The sequence below is a fragment of the Silene latifolia genome, chromosome X, assembly GCF_048544455.1.
Source record: "Silene latifolia isolate original U9 population chromosome X, ASM4854445v1, whole genome shotgun sequence".
Lineage (NCBI taxonomy): Eukaryota > Viridiplantae > Streptophyta > Magnoliopsida > Caryophyllales > Caryophyllaceae > Silene > Silene latifolia.
The window spans coordinates 143,854,426-143,876,060 of NC_133537.1; positions in this window are offsets into that span (position 1 = coordinate 143,854,426).

Genomic DNA, 21,635 nt, shown 5'->3' on the forward strand with positions numbered 1-21,635 from the left:
GAACTTGTTTGCTTTCTCTCTTAAACAGGAATTTAGGTTTTGTAAAAGTGATTTAGAATAATGACGATGAAGCTTAAATACCTTAATCGCATAATTAACAAAACCCGAGAAAACTCCCCGTAAAACCGGACACTCGATCGAGTACCCAAGGTACTCGATCGAGTACCCCCTTACTCGATCGAGTGCCCCAGCTACTCGATCGAGTACCCAACAGGTCAGAAACTATTTTATTTCGCAACTTACCCTTACTCAACAGAGTAAGGCCTACTCGATAGAGTACCCCAAGACTTATAAATACGGAGTATTACAGTCTTCCCTCCTTAAAAGGAACTTCGTCCCCGAAGTTCAAACCACTACTAAACAAAGGTACTCCCACAACATTCCCGACTCAACAACCAAAACAAAATTCAACATAAAACATGATACTAACCCAACTCATCCCGACAAACATACCGACACAACATATAAAAGGGGTATAAAACTCTTAAAAACTGCTCGCGATCATCTCCTACCCCCCTAAAAGAAACAAGGTTACGTCCCCGTAACCATACATACCTGATCAAAAAGGAAAGGGTAACGCTCTTTCATAGCTTCCTCTGGCTCCCATGTAGCTTCCTTGGTCTCGTGGTTAGACCAAAGGATCTTAAGCAAAACTGTCTCACCACCCCTAGTCTTTCTAACCTTTCGGTCTAGAATCTGCTTAGGCACCTCAAGATATGATAAGGACTCATTTAGCTCTAAGCTCTCTACCTCTAACACATGTGACGGGTCACTCACATACTTCCGCAGTTGCGATACATGAAACACATTATGCACTCTCTCTAATGCAGCTGGTAAAGCCAGACGATAAGCAACTTCCCCAACTCGCTCTAAGATCTCATAAGGCCCTATAAACTTCTGACTTAGCTTGCCTTTCTTCCCAAATCTCATAACCCCGCGCATAGGAGACACTTTCAAAAGAACCTTGTCCCCAACTTGAAACTCTATGTCCCGGCGATGTAGATCTGCGTAACTCTTTTGTCGATCGTTTGCTCTCTCATCCGTTCCCCGATCATCTTAACTGTTCCACCATCTCATGCACCATCTCTGGTCCTAAAACCACTTTGCCTCAAAGACTATCGTCCCAACAGATTGGACTCCTACATCTCCTCCCATACAAAGCCTCAAACGGTGCCATACCTATATTTGGTGTGATAGCATTTGTTATTGTAAGAAAATTCTATCAAGTCCAACCTCTCGCTCCCGGCCTACCACCAAAATCCATCACACAAGCTCGCAACATATCCTCAAGAGTCTTGATTGTTCTCTCGAGTCGCCGTCTGTCGCAGGATGAAATGTGTACTCATCTTCAAAGTTGTTCCCAACGATTCCTGCAACTCCTTCCAAAACCTCGATATAAACCTCGCATCTCTCGTCGGACACTATGTCCTTAGGGACTCCATGTAACTTAAGCACGTTCTTTCGATAGGCCATAGCCAGTTGTGCCTTAGTCCATGTATCTTTCATTGGAACAAAGTGAGCTGACTTGGTCAGACGATCCACTATCACCCAAATCATGTTGTTACCTTGTTGACTCTTTGGCAAACCCACAATGAAATCCATGGAAATGGATTCCCACTTCCACTTAGGTACCTCTAAAGACTGAATCTTACCTTGTGGTCGTCTCTGTTCCCCTTTAACTCTCTGGCATGTCAAACAACGGACACAAACTCAAATTGTCTCTTTCTTCATCCGAGGCCACCAAAACGTTTTCTTCAAATCCTTGTATAGCTTGTCTCCACCTGGATGAACTGAATATGGTGTGCAATGTGCCTCTGTCATGATAGTCTTTTTCAACTCCTCATCATTAGGAACACACCACCTACCATCAAACCTCAAACTACCATCTGTATGAATAGAAAACCGGGACACTGTCCCTTTCTCTACTCCAGCTCTCCACTCCACTATCTTAGGATCCAAAGCCTGCTTACCTCGAATATCATCATAAAACTCAAGATTTCTTGTCATATCACCCATGGCATCTCCTTTCGCATCATATGTATCCCAAAACTCACTACCTCATCCTCGGCCTCATCAAGGATAGAGCTGTACCACGAGAATGTACACTCTTCCTACTCAAAGCATCAGCAACAACATTGGCCTTCCCTTCATGGTAGATGATCTCCATGTCATAATCGCCAATCAGCTCCATCCACCTCCTCTGTCTCATGTTCAACTCCTTCTGCGTGAAGATGTACTTGAGACTCTTGTGATCAGAAAATACCTTAAAGATTGCTCCATAAAGGTAATGTCTCCAAATCTTGAGAGCAAACACCACTGCACCCAACTCCAGATCATGAGTAGGGTAGTTCTCCTCATAAGGCTTCAATTGCCTAGAAGCATAGGCAATCACTTTACCATTCTGCATCAACACACATCCCAGCCCATTCTTCGAGGCATCTGTAAAAACCTCAAAGTTCTCTCTCCCTTCAGCAATGCTAAGACGGGAGCGTGGTCAAACGCTCCTTTAATGTTTGGAACGCCGTCTCACAACTCTCATCCCAACGAAACTTGTTCTCTTTCCTCATCAACGCTGTCATCGGTCTAGCTATCTTGGAGAAATCTTTCACGAACCGTCTGTAGTATCCAGCTAAACCCAAGAAACTCCTAACCTCGGCAACATTCTTTGGTGCTTCCCACTTTGTCACTGCCTCAATCTTCGCCGGATCCACAAGCTACCCCATCTTTTGAAATTACATGCCCCGGAAAAGTAACTTTCTCTAACCAGAACTCACACTTAGACAGCTTAGCATACAACTCATGATCCCTCAAAGTCTGCAACACGATCCTCAAATGCTCCTCATGCTTCTCCTTAGTCTTAGAGTAGACTAAGATATCATCGATAAACACCACTACAAACTGGTCCAAGAACTGTCTGAAGATTCTGTTCATCAAATCCATAAACACTGCCGGCGCATTAGACAACCCAAACGGCATCACCACATACTCATAATGGCCATACCTCGACGTGAAAGCTGTCTTTGGTATGTCCACCTCTCTAATCTTCACCTGATGGTACCCCGACCTCAAATCAATCTTAGAAAAGACTGTTTCACCACTCAACTGGTCAAACAGGTCATCTATCCTTGGCAAAGGATACTTGTTCTTTATCGTCACTCGGTTCAGCTCCCTGTAATCTATGCATAACCTCAAACTCCCATCTTTCTTCTTCACGAAAAGAACTGGTGCTCCCCACGGCGATACACTTGGTCTAATGTATCCCTTCTCTATCAGATCATCCAACTGCTTCCTAAGCTCCTCCATCTCCTTAGGACCCATACGGTACGGTGCCTTAGAGATTGGCCCCGTCCCTGGCTTCAACTCAACGGTGAAATCTATCTCCCTCTTCGGTGGCAACCCCGGAATCTCCTCTGGAAAAACATCTGCAAACTCTCCCACCACTGGTATCTCATCAACTGTCGGACTCTCTATCCGGTCATCTCTCACATGGCACAAGATCAAAGGACATCCCTTCCTCATATAAGACTTCAAGGTAACAGCTGCAATCAACTTAACTTTGGGTTTGACTAGAAACCCACGATAAGACACACTAACACCCTTAGGACCTCTTAAAGACACTTTCTTTTGATGACAGTCTATCTTAGCTTTATACTTTCCTAACCAATCCATCCCGACTATCATCTCAAAACCGTTAAAAGGAAACTCTAGCAAGTCTACAGGGAAATCAACTTGCCCAACTATCAAAGATACATCTCTGAACAATCTCCCACACGATACAGACTCACCCGAAGGTATGAAAACTTGCTCACTAACAGACTCATATACTCTCAAACCCAACTGTTTGACGTGACTCGAAGACACAAACGACTGAGAAGCCCCCGAATCAAACAAAACAAAGGTAGGAATACCATTAACAAGGAATGTACCGGTGATAACGTGCGCATCTTCCTCAGCTGCTTTCTTCTCCATCATGAATAACTTGCCCTTTGGTCTTCCGCCCACCTCCCGGACAAGATCTTGGCCGAGGTGGTGGCTTAGCACCCGACCCTTGATTGTTGTTGTTGTTCGCTGGTGGTTTCTGATAAGAATTACCGCCGTTGCGGTTGCCTCCACTTTGTAACTCGACTTCCCGGTTTGGCCATGATCCAGCCTGGCCTGTTGCTCGCGAAGCTCACGCGCAGTCTCGGAAAGATCCTGGTGCACTTGTGCACTCATGTCTCTTGTGGCCTACACCACCACACTATAGCAGTCACTCCCCAACTATTACTCACACTTCCACGGCCACGCCCAAAGGAAGCCCCAAAGATCGAACCCGGACCCGGAAGAAAATCCCTTGACCGATTGTGGTTGCCTTTCTTGTGATTCGATTTGCCACCACCCTCGCTCTCAGACTTCCTCTTCTCACCACCTAACCTCTCCTGAGCCATCTCCACCAACCTCTCAGCTCTCCCAGCCCTCTCATAAGCTTCCTTAACATCGAACGACTCCCACGGGTAACTTATCCATAATCTTAGGGGTCAACCCCTCTCAAACCTCAATGCCAGATTCTCCTCACTCAAACCCATATCCTCAAAGATACCTAGACTTCTCATTGAATGTACTGTAGTCTCGAGCCACAGACATCTCGGCGGTCATCTTAAAACCATCAAACTCTTCTCTCAACTTACTCCTCACATGTTCAGTATAAACTCCTTCCTCACGGCCCTACGAAACTCCTCCTAAGGTATAGCAGGTAAGCCTTGGTTTGTATATATCTCCTTAGCACTCACTTTCACCGAATCCCACCACTTGCCTTTGCCTCCCTCGGATAGAAACTGTTCCACTCTCATCTCATCGGGCGGTGAACCAAGTCTAATATGTTCTCCATCTCTCTCAGCCAACTATCAAGAAGATTAGGCTCCCCAACTCCCTTGTACTCTTTCGGGTTAAACCTCGCAATGTAGAGGCTGATTTTAGAATGGTCAACCTCCTTCTCCTTATCCTTATTCTTATCCTCATTCACTTTCTTTAGGGTCTCAGTAAGAGCATCCTGGTGCTCTAACATCTTAACGATGTCATCCACAGTCATAAGCTTAGCTCTCGCATACAAAGCAGTCCTCTTGGGCGGCATCTTGAAACTATACATATATAAGAAAGGGTAGATATGAACTTACGTACTAAACTTCTAAACACGAAAATACGCCACCCAGGACCTACTCGATCGAGTTCCCAAACCCACTCGATCGAGTAACGGGCTACTCGATCAAGTGCCCAACATACTCGATCGAGTACCCAAACATCAGACCCCTAACAGACCTTCTGATCTCTTACCTACTCGATCGAGTAGCTAGGCTACTCGATCGAGTGACCCCCTACTCGATCGAGTACCCCTAGTTACTCGATCGAGTACCCAAAAACACGATTCTGGACTCAAAATCGTCAAAAACCCACCCGATCGAGTCAGTCCCACTCGATCGAGTCATGCCAATCTTAAAAGCTACCCGCGTGTTACGTCATATGCTAACATGCTAAACTTATAAACCACATTATATCATAATAAACATGCTACGCATCTTTTCTACTATCTACGAGATCATTTAATCATGTTATTAAATGCCACATTGTAAATCATCCAACATGTTATCATCTCATCAACAAGTTCCCACATATCACCATTTTCTTTCACATGCTCAACTTTCTACTTCAACACCCAACAATTAACACATTTCATCACATTCTTACACAAGTTAACCAAACACACATACGACTCGACAAACACTTTCCCCATGTGACCGGTTCAAAGTTGTAGGGCGGCCCCTGCGACTTTAGGACGTCTCCCAAGCCTTTGCACTAGCTCCTACAACTTTTACCCCGGGTTCATTTTAATTGACTCCCTATGTTCATTAGGTTCATTGGTTACAGGTTTCAGGATCGTCGCTCTGATACCATTTGTAACACCCCCATACTCCAAGTGCCTTACCAGGACCACTCAGGTATGAAGACATTACCATCTCGGTTACCCGAGGCAATGATAATCAAACAACAATGAAGAAACAACGTTTATTATAAATGATTAACGAATAGATACAATCCTTAAAACCAAACCAAAAGTACGATACATGTTCTCAAACTGACTGTTCTAACTGAAATGTAAATAAACTAAAAGCTACAGCGGAAGACTCCTATCATCATGTCGTGGCATCCGGCCTATCCCGATACTCATCTCAATACCGCTCAATATCTCGCTCACCATCCCCGAATGGATCACCGCAGTTTACAAAACAACACCGGGTCGAGTCACTAATCACACAATCAATATAAACAACAATGATAAGATAAAGAAGATGACTTAACTGTCACACACACACACAACCAACCAATTCCCATCATCTCAATATCGATCGTCCTTTGGACCACCGCCCGATGGGGGACCGGCCGTACCCACCAAATCCCCGCTCCACATAGTGAGCGATAACCCCTGTCCATTAATGTGCACATCCTTCGTGGCGGGTTCCACAGAAGGCGAAACTAGGGCGTGAAGTCACTCCCGCAAGTGACCCCACTCAGCCGAGGCCACGCCTCGCGAACCATCAACAACGATCACAACCACAATTACAGTACAATTATTATATCAAACAACCAAATACAATACATCAACCAATATCCCATTATGGGACTAATACTGAGTAGGAAATCCTACCTGGTAAGCACACAATCAGACGGTCTCTACTGCTGAGTCAAAAGGCCTCTTCTATGAACCCTCCTCCTATCATACAACACATAGAGGCTACCACATCACATACTACATAAAACCCCCAATCTCTAAATTAGGGTTTAACCAAATCAAAGGAAATACAATAAAAAGGGTACATAGATCTTACCCTCGACGCAAGGAACCCAACGGTACGAATAACGACAAGAACTGACCGTCTAAACTCCGGGAATTGCTAAGAATGCGATTAAGAAGATGAACTTGTTTGCTTTCTCTCTTAAACAGGAATTTAGGTTTTGTAAAAGTGATTTAGAATAATGACGATGAAGCTTAAATACCTTAATCGCATAATTAACAAAACCCGAGAAAACTCCCCGTAAAACCGGACACTCGATCGAGTACCGAAGGTACTCGATCGAGTACCCCCTTACTCGATCGAGTACCCCCTTACTCGATCGAGTGCCCCAGCTACTCGATCGAGTACCCAACAGGTCAGAAACTATTTTATTTCGCAACTTACCCTTACTCGACAGAGTAAGGCCTACTCGATAGAGTACCCCAAGACTTATAAATATGGAGTATTACAGGTAATGCCGTTTGGGTTGCCTAATGCACCGGCAGTGTTTATGGATTTGATTAACCGGGTCTTTAGTCCGTTTTTGGATCGGTTTGTGGTGGTGTACATAGATGATATCTTAGCCTATTCCCAGACTAAGGAGGAGCATGCGGAGCACTTGACGTTAGTGTTGCAGACTTTGCGTGACAATAAGCTATATGCAAAGTTGTCTAAGTGTGAGTTTTGGCTCGAGGAAGTTGCCTTTCTAGGGCATGTGATTTCCAAGGATGGGGTAGCTGTGGATCCGATAAACATAAAGCCAGTGTCTAAGTGGGAGGCACCGAAGAATGTGGCAGAGGTCAGGAGTTTCTCGGGTTTGGCAGGGTACTATCGTAGGTTTGTGAAAGACTTTTCTAAGATAGCCAGACCTATGACAGCGTTTGTGAGGAAAGAGAACAGGTTTCGTTGGGACGAAAGATATGAGACGGCGTTCCAAACATTAAAGGAGCGTTTAACCACAGCTCCAGTCTTAGCATTACCTGAAGGGTGTGAGAACTTTAAGGTATATACAGATGCTTCAAAGAATGGATTGGGATGTGTGTTAATACAGAATGGGAAAGTAATTGCCTATGCTTCTAGGCAATTGAAACCTTATTGTTCTGGGTGTAGTTCCAGAGCAGATTTGTTACCACGTAAGCTTGTAGAATGATGACTTTTCTTGACTCTTCCTTTCGGCCTCTCCTGAAACGATGAACAAACTGAGGGCTCGGCTTGGTACCGAGCGAACTCACTCCGACGCTCAAGTCAGTAAACTTAAAGGGATTAAGTTGTGTGTTACTTGGCACAAAGTATATTGTAGAGAGATAAGGGAGTTTATACCAGATTAGTATGTTTGATTGATTATTTGCGGATCCTTTTCTCGTTGAGAGAAGTGGAGTATTTATAGACCTTCACCTTTTGTCACGTAGTGGCCAAGTAGCCAAGTGGCTAACAGGTGGAAAGACTGTTCTACCCTCGGCCGGGGGGCCCATGGCAGGCCGGCGGGCCCTGTTGACTCCATGCCGAGGGGTCTTGGATGTGAGTACGCGGATGCGTATCCCGGCTGGCTAGTTGCCTAGCCGAGACCCAAGTGAGGCCGACAGGCTGCGTCGGTTAGGCTGTCCAAGGTGTTGACTTGCTGTGGATATCTTTGACCTTGCTCAATATGTTGACTCGGTCAGCGGGTGCAGAATATGCCCCATCAATTTGCCCCCAGCGTAGTCTATGCCGTGGTATGGACCTTCGATGAGTGTTGAGCGTATTATGTGCAAGTAAAAATTTCTGCCCCGGCTTCTTTTTCCTCGGCTTGGTTCTGCTTAGGCCGTACCGTATCCCCCCTCCACATGGATGTGTAAAGGGCATCAAATGTGGAAAAGAAAATGGCGCTGGCCGAGACCGAGGTTGTGAGTGCCGTTGCTTTTGATTGCCCCCAGCCGGTGCTGCCAAGCTCGGTTGAACAGCTGGCCGTTTGGCAAGTAGATACCAAGGGTTGTTTTGAAGAAGATACGTCGATTGGCATTCTGTCAAGGAGCGTGTTGAAGAAGTTTTGTAACTGTTTGTCGATTGACATTCCATGGCTGCATGCTTGACACGTGGCTCGGCGTTGATTGGTTGACGCTTCATGGGCTTTGCTCTGATTGGTCGGATTGCGTGGGCTTTGCTCTATAAATAGGGCAGTTACCCCCTCATTTTGGCCTTCCAAATTTTATTTCTCAAAAATTTCCTCTTGTTTCGTTTTTCTTTCGCAGAGTTCCTTTCTCTTTCTAATTTCTCGAAGCGTTTACTCGGTGTAACACTTCCTTCCAAGGTAATCAAACAAATTCTTCAATCTTTTTTCTTGTTAAATATTCGTTGTCATGTCTTCTGCTGATGTCGGGCCTAGTAATCCTGCGCCGGGGGGTTCCCCGTTGCGCCCTGATGAAGAGGAGGCACTGGCCGCCATCCCGATAAGGTCCGGGGGCCCTAGGTCTCCTTCTCCTGAGGTTGATGATCAGTATTTGGATGGTTTCTCGGATGATGATGATGATGATGATGGTGATGATGCTGATGATGAGGAAAGGACTCATTCCGATGAGGAGAGGCCGCATCTCCTGGATCACGGCGACGCCTGTAAGATCGGCCTGATCGTGCTTGGACCAACAAGTTCGCCAGTTGTTCTGGTCCTGACTTTTTCGAACATCATTTCTCCTTCGGCAGGGAGTATAGGATTGTCATTCCTAAAGAGGGTCAGCCGTCTGTTGCCCTCCCCGGGTTGTATCGGTGTATACATGAGACACCGGAGTACGGGCTCCGGTTTCCTCTAAATGCATACGTTCTTTCGCCATAATTAAAGCAATGAACGTCATTTTGGGCATTTACCGCATCCGTTGGCCATTAGGACGATTGTTGGCTTTGTGTGGCTATGCCAGTTTAAGGGGTAGGCCCCAACGGTGAACCTATTCCGCCGACTTCATCACCTTCGATTGAATGTCCAAGGTGGCAAGGGGTGGTATAGCATACAGACCGAGCCAGGTTATATCACCGTCTCTAAACTTACTTCCTGCAAGGACTGGAAGGCACGGTGGGTGTATGTTGAGGTTCCAGGGGATTATCCACTGCCCCTGTCCTTCCAAAGCTGCGTCAATTTGTGGTGCGAGAGTCGGGGGGAGCGTGAGAAGTATGTCTCCCGGAGTAAGCTTAAGATGGATGCCTTTAGGGTCCATCTCAATGAGGACGAAAGGCGGGCGATGAAGCTGTTTGAGGCTGAGAAAGATGGGACGCCGAAGGGATGGATGCCCCCGACGCAGATCATTCTTCAGGATGAGCCGCTCTGCCACGTCGGCCTCATACCGGCCCTCGAACAGGGTGAGTGGGGTCGGTGTGAGGCCCATCTCTGCTTTTAATGTTTCTGTTTTTGAACCTTGATTTATTTCTTTTATTTAACTCTTGCTTAGTTTCTTTTACAGACCGTTTTGGCCCGGATCAGTCTGAGGAAATCCTCAAGAAGATGGGACTTGACAAGGACAAGAAAGTTGTTGAGTTGCATCCGAAGGCCGATACACGTGATCGCAGACCGGCGCCAAACGACCTCATGCATCAGCAGTTGAAGGCCCTAGATGTGGCGGCCTGAGCGCGAAGGTTGCGGTAACGTTCCGCCGAAAGCAAAAAGCAACGTCTTCGGCGACGACGGCGTCAACTTCAGTTCCACCTCCAATCCCTGCAGTCCAAAAGGAGACGGTGGTGGTCGTCGATATTACCGATGAGGAGGTCACCGTGGCAGAGGAATCTCCTCTCTTACGTAAGAGAAAAGAGACTGCTGCTGCCGGTGCTCCTGTTACCGAGGCCAGCAAAGAAATGGGTCCTCCGGCCAAGAAGGCCAAGCCTGGTACAGATCTAACCCGTGGTTGATTTATTAGTTCATTAGGCGTTCTCGATGACGGGCTCTACGGCATGTCAATGAACGTTGACATGGATGCTTTGTCCGAATTTTTTGTAGATCAACCGCCGCCGTCTACCGGTCCTACCGAACGGCGTATTGAGAAGCGACCTGCGCAGACGGGTGATAAAGATGCCGCCGTCGTCTCCTCCTCCCCGAAGCCTTCCCCCACCTAGATTAGAAAGATGCTGGTGAAGTGGGCTGATATGGCCGATGCTCATATTATGGAGCAAGAAAAGGTCATGGTTTAAGTCGCCCCTCGCCTTGAGCGGCTCAGCTTGAGCTGCTGCTGAAGAAGGAAGCCGAGAGGGCCAAGGTTGAGGTGAAAAGGCGGTCCTTGCGAGCGAAAACTTAGGGAGGACACCGAAAAGGCGGTTCTTCCGAGAGAGCCAAGGTTGAGGAGGCCGGGAGGCCGAGGCCGCTAAGATCTTTGGAGGAGCGTGACAAGCTTCGAGAAAGCATTTGACTTCACCGTTAAGAAGAGGGAAGAATGGAAGTCTATGTATCGGCTTCGATCGAAGTCACACAGAATACAAAGACTATCCTCGCCCGGAGGGAGGAGGACATTGAGACGCTCCAAAGCGTCGTCCTCTCTAACATGTGCGCCCAATACGGGACTGGCCGAAGAAGTGCCAGGGAAGTGATCGGAGAGTTGTTTCTGAAGGCTCCTTTCCGTGGCAAAGATTTGACGAGTTGTTTGATGATAAGCTTGATGCTAAGGCGAAAGCCATGGAGGAGAAGGCTGCGGAGGAGGCAAAGGTGAAGAAGGAGGAAGAGGAGGTTGCGGAGAAGGCGGCCCATCTTTGAAAAGGCGAAGGCGGCGGGGAGGAAGCGAGAGGCTAAAGGTGAAGGCCCAAAGCGCCCGATCCAACTCGGGTCGCCCACCAAAGATGATCTTTGTTGATGTCGCCGGTGGCGAGCAAAGAACATGCATAGGGGAGACGGCGGTCATCACCGGGTTCACCGGCATCTCGGATAGCCGGTGTTCGGGGGCCAATTATTAAGCCTTTCCTCCCTGCCATCTTTTGGCACTTCATGTCTTATGTCTGTACCCTTTTGTTGTTCCTTCTTTTTTGTAAACTTTGGTAGGTAGTGTTTAGGCTATCCCTATGGGGACGGCCGTCGACTTCTTCCTTGTATTTCCTGTAAACATTTTCAGTAAGAGTTTGTTTATTTTGCCTCTGGCTTGGCCGAGGTCTTTTTCTCATTTTTGTCTGAGTTGTCTTCCTTCGTTATTAATTGAACGCTTTTCTTTTGTTTCTACCTTCGGCTTGGCCGAGGCAGTTAGAATGCGTATCTCAACTGTACTTAACGTTTTTGAACATGTTGGCGTGTCGGTCGCTTCCTCCACCGCCCGAGGCAGTCAGATTTGCGTTTCCCAACCGCCGTTGTGAACATGTTAGTGTATCGGTCGTTGTGTCCCCGTCACTCTCGGTCTGGCCGAGGCAATCGGGGTTACGGCGCGACAGCGTTCGTATCTGTAGACGTGTTGATCGCTTCCTCTTTCACTCTCGGTCTAGCCGAGGCGTCCGATTTGCGTTTCTCAACCGTACTTATACGTTCCTAAGCATGTTGAATCAACTGCTGTGGGGCAAGTCGCGTTTCCCTCGTCACCCCCGGCTTTGGCCGAGGTGATCGAGTTTACGTTTTATTTCTTTGTTGTAAATATCTTGGTATGACTATGGAAGGGACATTTCAATTTGATAGAAAACTTGGAACATTCTTCATTAGATATAATCAAGCGTTGGGGTGCCTACAATGGTCTCGGACACCTCCGCCGCTATACAAAGTATTTTCTAAGATTGTCGGTGTTCCAGTGGCTGATTAGAGGCACTCCCCCCATGTCTGTCAGCCGGTATGTACCCGGCCTCATTTCTTCAACCACTTTGTAGGATCCTTCCCAGTTGGCCGTCATTTTGCCATGGATGTTTCCTTTGTTGGTGGCGGCTGACTTTCTTAGGACTAGATCTCCTACTCTTAAGTCTCTTTTGTGGACCCTACAGTTGTATGCTCTTCTCATTCGATTTTGATATACTGCCCAGTTAAGCCGTGCCGTGTCTCGGTTTTCTTCGACCAGGTCTAGGGAGACTCTCAGGCCTTCCTCATTCTCGACTGGGTCAAAGGTTTGTCTTCTGAATGTTGGCACCGATGCTTCATTGGCGGGACGGCTTGGACCCATAGACCAGGTGGAATGGATGCACCCCGTTGCCTCTTTCTCCGTGGTTCTAAGGGACCATAGGACGCCGGGTAGTTCATCAACCCACCTTCCCTTTAGATCTTCAACTTTCTTTTTCAGCCCGTTTAGGATTGTTTTATTAGCTGCCTCCGCCTGCCCATTGCTCTGAGGGTGGCAGACGGAGGAGTATGCAAACTTGATACCGAGCTCTTCTAGCCAGTTCATCACTATGTCACTCAAAAACTCTCGGCCGTGGTCAAACACCATGACTTGGTGTAACCCAAATCGAGTTATGATTACCTTTCTTACGGCCGCCGTCGTCTTGGCAGGTACCGCGACAGCTTCGACCCATTTGGTGAAGTAGTCGACGGCGATGATCAGGTACTTTCTTCCTCCGGAGGCCGTTGGAAATGGCCCCAATAAATCCATCCCCCACTGTGCAAAAGGAAGGGGACTAAGCACCGGTTGCAGGTCTCGGGAAGGTGCATGTATCACCGGAGCATGCATCTGACAATTTTTACACTTCTTGGTCTTAGCTCTGGAATCCTCAAGCATGGTAGGCCAGAAGTAGCCGGCTCGGAGAGCTTTGTGGGCTAGTGTTCTTGCCCCCATGTGATGTCCACAGATGCCTTCGTGAATCTCTGTCAGTATGAGCTCTGCGTCGGCTGGGCCGACACATTTCAGAAGTGGCCTTATTACGGACCTTCTATACAACTCTCCTTCAAAGACCAAGTACCTTGCGGCGATCCTTCTTATCTTCTGGGAGAGACTGCGGTCCTCCGGTAACTCATTTGTCAGTTTGTATTTCGTTATCGGAGTCATCCACGTCGTCTCGGCTTCTATGTCGCCCACCATGCCGACGGTCTCAGTGATGCTTTTAGCATTCCTGATATCCACCAGCACGGTCCGACTGACATTCTTGATGGTAGAACTGGCAAGTTTTGAGAGAGCGTCGGCTCGGTTGTTCTCGGACACAGGAATGCATTGGATTTGGAAAGATTTCAATTTTTTTTGTGTCGCTTTTACCCTTTCCGGGTATCTTACCATCCCGTCGTCCCGAGCCTCAAACTCTCCTCTGATTTGGTTAGTAACCAATAGTGAGTCTGTCTTAAACACAATGTGCTCTGCTCCGGCGACTCTAGCTAGCTCGACTCGATTATCACCGCCTCGTATTCGGATTCGTTGTTTGAGGCCGAGAAGGTAAATTTCAAGGCGTACTCAAACTCGTCCCTGTTTGGGCTGATGATAAGGATGCGGCTCTGAGTGTTCGCCGTGGAGGACCCGTCGGTGTATACTTCCCAAACTCCGGGGTTTGGTTCCTCTTGATATGTGCACTCGGCCGGGAAGTCTCGCAAGTGTACGCGCTTTATCGAGGGCCTCGGCTTGTATTGAATGCCGAAGCCGGATAGCTCTACTGCCCATTTGATGAGCCTGCCGGATTGTTCAAATTTTTCCAATGCTTTTTCCAATGGTTGGTCGGTTAAGACCGTCACGGGATGTGCGTCGAAGTAAGGTTTTAGTTTCCTTGCGGCAACGACAACGAAGAAAGGCGCTTTTTCAATCGGTGGGTAATTTCTTTCGGCGGGCAAATGATGTATGGTGACAAAGTAGATTGGGTGTTCTTGCTTGTCTTCTTTCTCGATGATTACGGCCACCAGTAGTGGCCGAGGTAATGCTATGTATAGATATAGCGTCTCCCCAAAGATCGGCTGGACAGGGTCGGGAGAGTTTGAAGATGAGCTTTCAGTTGCCTGAAAGTTGTGCTCTGTTCCTCCCCCCAGCTGAAGTCTTTATTCCCCTTCAACACTTTGAAGAATGGGGTGCTTTTGTCGGCTGACCGAGAGATGAAACGGGCGAGAGCCGCCATTCTCCAGGTCAACATCATAACCTCTTTTCGATTCCTCGGCTCCGGAAGGTCCAGTATTGCTTGGCCTTTCTCTGGATTGGCATCAATTCCCCTGGCATTGACAAGCACGCCGAGGAACTTACCTGCCCGGACACCGAAGTTGCATTTCATTGGGTTAAGTTTCATCTTGTATTTCCTTAGTGAACAAAACGTTTCGCTCAAGTCGGCCAAGTGCTCGCCGTCAGACTTGCTTTTTACAATAGCATCGTCGATGTAAGCCTCGATGTTTCGCCCTTTTTGATCTTGAAACACTTTGTCCACCAGCCTAGTGTAAGTTGCGCCAGGGTTTTTCAAACCGAACGGCATCATTTTATACATGTATGTGTCGTGTATGGTGATGAATGCACACTTAGGCATGTCTTCTTCGGCCATGAATACCTGATGGTACCCTGAAAAGGCGTCGAGCAGGCTCAGCATAGTGTAGCCTGCCGTTGCGTCTATTAAACTATCTATTCGAGGCAAGGGATAACAATCTTTAGGACATGCTTTATTAAGATTTGTAAAATTCACACACATCCTCCACCCCCCTGATGATTTCTTTACCATTACAACGTTTGCTAGCCATTCAGGGTAAGTACAAGGCATGATAAAGCCCGCCTCTAACAGTTTGTCTACCTCGGCCTTGATGGCCTCATCTTTCTCGGCCTAGGAGTTCCTCATCTTCTGCTTGACAGGGCGAGCGTTGGAGAGTACATTCAGCTTGTGAACGATCACCTCTCGGCTCACACCTGGCATCTCGGCGGCTGAGTACGCGAAGACGTCTTTGTTCTTCCTCAGCAGGTCCAGGAGGTCGGCTTTGAACTTTGGCTCCAGACCGACACCGATAGTTACGGTGCGCCCTGGGTCAATTTCTATTTGTTCGGTCTCGGCCCCCTCAACCATGCTGACGCTGTTGGTGCTCATCGGATCATCCTCCTGTTGTAAGGATGGGCTCTTCCCCTTCTCTGATTTCTTCGCCACTTTGAGGGATTGCATGTTACACCCTCTGGCAGATATTTGGACATTGACAGTTTCGTCTCTTTCGTCCTTTGAGACGAGCTTTTGCGCTTCCCCCCGGTCCGAGACATACATCAATGTCGAGCCGGATGGACATCACAAATCGGCCTCACTCAAGGTGACTCGACCTATGAGGACGTTGTAGGCGGACGAACCGTCAATGACCACGAACTCGGAAAAAACATTCTTGGCCGCACCGTCTTGGCCAAACATCACGGCGATCTAATGGACCCCGGGGTACAAGGCCGGCCCCGAGAAGTTGTATAGTGGGTTGGTACGGGGGCTCGGGTCCTCAATCTTGGACCGAGATTGAGGAAGCATTCCCTGAACATGATGTTTGTGTAGGCGCTTGTATCAATTAGGCACCTCTTAACCAAGTGGTTGGCTATGTCAAGGTGGACCACCGGCGGGTGTTGTGTGGGGCTACGACTCCTTCGTAGTCTTTCTTTCCGATGGTTATATCGGGGACGGTGGAAGCGGGGATTGTTGTGGTGGGCACAAAGTTGATGGCTTGGTAAAGCTCATTTAGGTGTCGTTTGTGCCCATTAGCTGACCCTCCGTTCTCGTTACCTCCGATAACCACCTGGATCACTCCTATCCTCTGGAACACCGATTTCCTATTCGCCCCGTCGGAGCTGGATTCTGGGTTCCCAGCTACGTACTTGTTGAGGGCCCCCTTCAGGATCGGCTCCTCGATGGCGTTCTTGAGATGCGACGTCGTCGGTCTTATGGCCGGGGCTGGCCGTGGTAATCGCAGAATTGGCTTGTAGACGCCCTCCGCCCTTGTCTTGGGGGTCTTGGCCATTTCGCCCTTCACTCTTGCTCGGGCAAAGACCTCGGCCGGTGATTTGACCGGGGGGTGAGACCGTGGTACCGCTTTCCGGGTGTATGGTCCCGAACTCCCCGGCGCCCGCCGAGCTCATTTCTGTTAGATTTTTTGGCCGTGACCGATTCTTTGTCACGGCGACCTTCATCGATATTCTCCCTGGCTCCTCCTTTCTTGGTGCCCAGCTTCACTGTGGCCTACCCAGGTCTTTTGGTAATCCTCCGCCTTTACGGCTTGGTCCGCCATCCTTCTGGCGGAGTCCAGGTTGATGACCTCGCACTTGATCAACTCATTTTTGAGGTCGCCTTTCGGCGCAGCCTTTCATCGGTGCGAAGGCCGCCAATTCACTTTGTTTAGCTCACGGATCTGCGAGCTTTGCGTCGAATCTCTTCACGTAGCTCCGGAGGGACTCGACTTCCCCCTGTCGGATAGTGAGGAGATCGGATGTCTCCACGGCCCTCCTCTTGTTGCAAGACTCGGGCTCACGAAGTTGTCTCTTAGGTCGGCATAGAAAAGATCCGAATCATTAGGCGGCCCCTTGTACCAACTCTGGGCCATTCCATGAAGGGTTGTTGGGAAGACTCGGCACCGGACCTCGTCGCCTGCTCCCATACCGACATGTAAGACTCGAAAGCCTCCGCGTGGTCGGTTGGAGTCCTTGTCCCCTTTGTACGGGGGGCGGCGGCTTCGGTTTGGTCGGTACGGAGACTCGAGGACGTAGGCACTGAGGGGCTGTCTGACCACGTTCCGAATGACACGTGGCGATCGGCTCCTCGCATTCCTAGTCCGGCTTCTCTCCCCGTGGCGGGAAGGACTTCTTGTTGTCCGACTTTGGAGAGTCGGACTTCTTTCTTCGTTTCTTCGGGGGTGGCCTCGTTGCTGTGGTGGCGACGCTGTCCTCCTGTAAGTGGGGGAAGGACTTCGGTCTGCCACTAGCACCACGAGCACCGCCGGCGTCCTAGTATGCAGGGCTCCTTCTATTGCCCCGGACAAGTTGTTCGGGGTCACTTTATGGGCCCTGTTCACCTGTGGGTGTGCTGCCGTCACCGTGTTGCGGCGGGGGTGATCGGCGTATTACCCATTAGGTCCAGGAGTAGCTTTAGTTTTGCTGCATCGACCACATATCCCATGATAGTGCCTTGGCCGGCAGGCAGCGGTGTTTCTGGTTCAGAGGGCATCCCGTACTTCACCGGCTCAATCACTCGGCCGGTGGGGGGCGCCCGATCTCAGAATTGTGGACTGTGTCATCCTGATAGAATGCAGTTTCATCGGTCACAATTGCTTCTTGTTGTTTTGACATCTTCTTAGCTTGATAGGTGGGTTTTGTTTTGTTTTTTTTTTGTAAGGGATTTAATCAGCTTTTAGTATGCCTTCCCCACATACGGCGCCAATTGTTCCGGGTGTAGTTCCAGAGCAGATTTGTTACCACGTAAGCTTGTAGAATGATTACTTTGCTTGACTCTTCCTTTCGGCCTCTCCTGAAACGATGAACAAACTGAGGGCTCGGCTTGGTACCGAGCGAACTCACTCCAACGCTCAAGTCAGTAAACTTAAAGGGATTAAGTTGTGTGTTACTTGGCACAAAGTATATTGTAGAGAGATAAGGGAGTTTATACCAGATTAGTATGTTTGATTGATTATTTGCGGATCCTTTTCTCGTTGAGAGAAGTGGAGTATTTATAGACTTTCACCTTTTGTCACGTAGTGGCCAAGTAGCCAAGTGGCTAGCAGGTGGAAAGACTGTTCTACCCTCGGCCGGGGGGCCCATGGCAGGCCGGCGGGCCCTGTTTACTCCATGCCGAGGGGTCTTGGATGTGAGTACGCGGATGCGTATCCGTACCGGCTAGTTGCCTAGCCGAGACCCAAGTGACAGGCCGACAGGCTGCGTCGGTTAGGCTGTCCAAGGTGTTGACTTGCTATGGATATCTTTGATCTTGCTCAATATGTTGACTCGGTCAGCGGGTGCAGAATATGTCCCATCACTTATGAAGAGAACTATTCGACACACGGTCTAGAGTTAGGTGCAGTTGTGTTTGCTCTCAAGATTTGGAGGCACTATCTTTATGGGGAAACCTTGGTGTTTTCAGATCATAAGAGTCTCAAGTACATCTTCACTCAAAAGGGGCTGAACATGAGACAGAGGAGGTGGATGGAGCTGATAGGTGATTATGATATGGATATTATATACCATGAAGGGAAGGCAAACGTGGTTGCAGATGGACTGAGCATGAAGAGTGTGCATTCTCTATGCACAGCTATGTCTTTGATGAGTTTGAGAGATTAGGTGGGGAAGATGGGGATACATATGATACAGAAAGGGGATGCTAGAGGTGACTTGACAGTGGAACCATGTAACACCTCGAATTCTTTTGTTAAATTACTTATTATTTACGAGCATTATATTATATCGATAACACAATATTTTTAAGTTGTATTTATTTAAGACAGTAAATCAATGTTATAATGTACAAATATTAATTATTTTTAAAACAGAAATTTGTATTGATTTAAAAATTATTGTGTTAGACCGTCTTGAGACGAGTAATCACTAAGCTCTTAACAAAAAGTTGTAACTAAACAAACTCCGTCAATCGACTAATCTTGAGTTGTTAGTGGACAAATCCTCATCCCAAGATTTTAGCCTCATATTTCACGTTTCGGTTGGGAAACCCGATTAAATAAAGAGCTGCGCTGCTATATTCGACTCCGGTACAATTTGTGTACACGCTGCAAGTTTATTAGTGTAAAACATCCTTCTCCATTTTCTCTATTTCAAAACCCTCATCTTCGGCATCTCCGTTCTCTCTCCTTTCTTAACGGTTTTCAGTAATTCTTACGCTATTCTCTTCATCTCGCGGTAAACTTCACTGTCGTACCAATTTCATTCCAGTTCAGTTCTTATTTTACGTTTTCTAGTAGCTTTAAAACGTGTACGTATGACGCCGTTCCCGTTTCGGTTTTGACATAGGTTCAAATTCGGACGACCCGGACGCCGACTCTTACGTTGTTGACGATTCGATTGAAGATTAAGCGCTAAAAGGTAACGTCGACGACTGTCCTCGGTATTACATTGCGATTTTGCAGTCTTGTATGCTATATTGGTCGGTAATTGCTTAAATGATTATAGGTTTTATTGGAGTTTTCGTTGCTATGAAACGAAGCCTGTGCTTAATCGTATGATGATTGAGTTCTTGTCGATTTGTTCGAATTTCTGGAAAATATTGGTGTGGGACTTGATCGATGGAATTTTCAATGGGTTGTTTACTTGTTCCAAGCGTAGCATATTGCTTGCATTGAGCTTCCTGTGAACTTAGAATATCTACATACATGCTCAGTGGTTATGCGTATTTGTTGCATTAGTGATACATCACCATCATCATTTAAACATATGCAATAAACTGTTATGCTACGTACTTTCGCTCTTTATCATCGATCATCATTTAAATGACTACATTTATGCATTTTGATGATGAACTGATAAATCATCTCTGCTTATTGTGTTTCTATGCTAAACTAATAAGAAGTTCCTTGTGTGGTGGATATATGATTTTATCCGTTTCATGATCCATTAAACTGATCATTATGCGAGGGAATTGGTGTGGTTTAGCTAATGGAAATAAGTACGTATGGTTAATATATGCATTAGTCTGTGGCACAAATATAACTATATCCGTGCTTTTAGTGAACTACAAGGAGTAGTGTTGTGTACGTATTCAAGTGGGATTATTTGTCTGCTTGATTTTATTTAGTCCTTAAGGAAACTTGGTAAGTACATTTTGTGTCTTGAAATGTTTAGATAACTATTGCTTATAATATTTGTCACACATATTAATTAGTTGACCAACTCAGGTAAGAACCGTCTAATGATATCCGCTTCACTTGTATTCTTGTAGCTGTGTGCATGGGCAGTCTAGGCAGGTCAAAGTCGTCCTATTAGCCCGATTGTTTATAGGCTAATATGGAGTCAATGGGATCATCAGCCCGGATGTTTATAGGCTTGGTGATTGTCGAATCGGGGTACGTTTATCCCGAGAGTGTGGCCATACCTAGACTAGGACCATATATTTATCGTAGTCCTACCATAGAGATATGGTAACAGTGATGGGTTGCCTTGACGTTTCGCCTTACTGAGTGGTAACGGATTTAATATGTTTGTTTAATAAGTTTACGTTCATTTATGAGTCATTTGATTTATTTAGTTTAAAGTGTGATTAACTTATGAGCTTATAATTTTAATTGCATTATATGATTATTGGTAAGTCATTTGTTCATTATTGATCTGTCTTAATTACTTGGTTGCTTTATTGTGATGTAATATGGCTGGGAGGAAGTCCGAGTTACTCCCCACTGACTGTGGCTGTCATTCTTATGTCTGACAGGTGGTTGATGGTTGCTTATTATTTTTGTTGGGGTTGCATCGAGTGAGCTAGCGAGCGTCTTGTTTAGCGCACTCTATTAGTTTTATTTGACTCTTGTTTTAGACTTTTGTTTCTATTTAGTTATAGGGGTATTTATTCCCCGTAGACCTTGTATCTTCATTTGAGTACTTAGTTTTTATTCAGTAGCTACCGCGGTGTCAGGGTATTTCCGCCACCTTGAATTTAATTTATATTCCTGTTTTACCGTGGTTGTTACAGTTGGTATCAGAGCATGGTTGCTCCCGACGCATACACTCGGTAAACCCAAATAAAATATTAAATTTAATGATTAAATATTAATCACTAAAAATGAGAGATGGTTAGACATTAAGGACGTAAGTGGTAGTCTGCATGTGTTTGTTTTGGGTGAATAATTCCCCTAATAGGTTCTAACCTTATTTTATTTTTATTTTTTTGCTATATCAGTTGCATTAACAACACCATTTTTCAAGCTCTCAGTTGGTTGACTGCAGAACCAGAACTACAATAATCAAGTCGATTAGTACACTTATACGGTGAGCAGCCAGAAGCAAAATCAAGGCTGATGATTGGACCGTCAATCCAGTGTTATGTCCGAGTGGCTCTGAGACATAGGAAAGAACTTTGTACCCT